The 2141-nt window shown below is 40.7% G+C and overlaps 1 protein-coding gene across 1 annotated transcript in view; it reads left to right on the forward strand.

The window, feature by feature from the left end:
• Nucleotides 1–2141, forward strand: part of PXDC1 (PX domain containing 1) — a 13072-nt gene that overhangs the window by 2884 nt on the left and 8047 nt on the right. The window lies entirely within an intron of this gene.

Raw genomic sequence — 2141 nt, forward strand, 5'->3', positions numbered from 1 at the left:
TAGCACAGGGATTGTGAAGAGCAGCCCCCAGGGCCATACTGCAGCATGGGGTGACACAGGTCTGGCTTCCTGGGAGTGAGAAACAGGATCCAGCATGATTATCTCACATCCCATCCATGGTTAAGGAGGTCTGGATGTCTTGAGTTGATATGGAAACCTCAGGTAAAATTCCTCATGTGTGTGTTCTTGCCATTAGTTGTCTTCCAAAGGCTGAACATAGGCACTTGCTTTGCTCTTGACCACCAGGGCATGTTCTCAGCACTGACCTTTGAGAGCACATTCATGGAATTTGTCTGAAGTATGTTGCTGCTCTGTCAGACCAGAGCTGCAAAGTGGGTCCTAGGTCCTGCCCTTTATGAAATGAAGTAACTCCAAACTACATGCTGTAAAAATGTTGCAAAGAGTGGCTGCTGTCAGTGATACTTTGTTGTTGTTTCGAACAAGTATCAGGAATAAACCTATTTAGAATTGCATAGGTTGGATGCTGAAGGTTTGCTCTGCCTTGGGGCTTTTTGCTGTTTGGAGGGGTTTCATATACTTTTTGTGAGGGTGTGCACCCTCTTAGAGCACATTTACTCTGTATATGCATGACTGAATGTGGTACATGGTGGGTGCAACAGAGAGAAGACAGTCAAGATGAATCTAAATTCAGAGTAAGGGTGCCTGGCTGATGAACAGAGGCTAGCAGCAAAGGGCACCCTCTTGCCAGCCAGAGGAGCAATGAAAACCATGTTAGCTGAATAATTGCATGTTTTGTTTTAATTCTAAATTAATTTTGATAATTAATTAGAGGAAGGTTTTCCTATCTGTGCAGCTATCCAAAAACATATCATGGTAATTAGTTTTATCATTCAAGTGATTGCTGCAAAGAATATGAGAACATAGTTGGAAATTTGATGTTAATTGGGACTTGCCTCCTCTGAACGTTGCACACTGGGAATGGTTCGTGTCTGGCAGAGATGTCGGTAGATGGCAGTAAGAGATAATGTGTAAAGCAGTTCACGCAGCAGTGAAATGCTGTAACTCTTAGGTCATGTCAAGGACACTAGGAAAACACTGACGTTTGTGTTAGTCATAGTGCAGCTTTCTACGTGGCTGGCAGTCTTAGAAAAGCAAGCAAAATATTTTGTATTCTCTGATTAAACGAACTGTCCCCACATGGTCCTACTCAGAGTGGCAGGTGATGGGGAAAAGAGGAAGGGCCACCCTCTTAGATGAGAGATGAGTTCGAATTTGTGGTGTACGTCTTATTCTGCATTAAAATGTTGGCTCAAGATGAGTCATCCGAAGTGTGATTCTGATGGGATTCAGTGTTTTTACAGCCCCCAAAGATATTCTGCCAAAGTGAGTTGCAGTAAAATACAGATTGAAAGTCAAAGATTACTTTCTCAAGAAAAGTATGGAAGTGAGTTCTGGCTTTACCTTAATGTAGGAACATGTGAATGTATGTAAATGTTAATAAATTGCCTCCTTTCTCCTGTCTCATCTCCTGTTCGTTGCTTGAATTGTATATACAGCTGAAATTTGTTTGTGTTTTCTACCTACCGTATTTTATGACACAGACTAATTTCCTTTTGTTGTGCTGATAATGCAAGGCTGTAACACAAGGTCATTGTACTTGGAGGCACATTGAGAGTCATCCTACTTAAGTCAGTGCTGATTTTTTATGTGGTGTTCCTGGCTTCATCTAAGATTGTGTGACTGAAAGGAATCCTTCTGACTTGCCTGTTTTGACTTTTCATGTAGCACAGATGTGGATTTCCTTCTCATTCACATGAAATACTATTCTTTAATAATCAATTCTCCCCATGGTAGTAAGTCAGTGCAATTAGGTATAAATTCTAAGTTGGACATATTTTGTATTGGAGGTTTCTTACATAGTGAGAAACAAATAAGCAGGGGTAAAGGCAGTGTAAAAGATGTTATTGCTTGACATTACTTAAAGATGGTGATTAAATTAACTTTGTCTTTTTGCTTAACTGGCTTAAGCCTGGGACTGTCTTAGGAAAAATACAGTTTTGTTTTGGTAGTGGTAGTTGATTCAGATGCTCTGTGTCATGAATTGGTTAGGTGAATAAAATTGCTTGAGAACTGGCAGTTTGCAGATGCAAGGAGCTATGAAACCAGCTCTTCATTCCTGC

The sequence above is a fragment of the Acanthisitta chloris genome, unplaced genomic scaffold, assembly GCF_000695815.1.
Source record: "Acanthisitta chloris isolate BGI_N310 unplaced genomic scaffold, ASM69581v1 scaffold8533, whole genome shotgun sequence".
In the NCBI taxonomy this organism is placed as follows: domain Eukaryota; kingdom Metazoa; phylum Chordata; class Aves; order Passeriformes; family Acanthisittidae; genus Acanthisitta; species Acanthisitta chloris.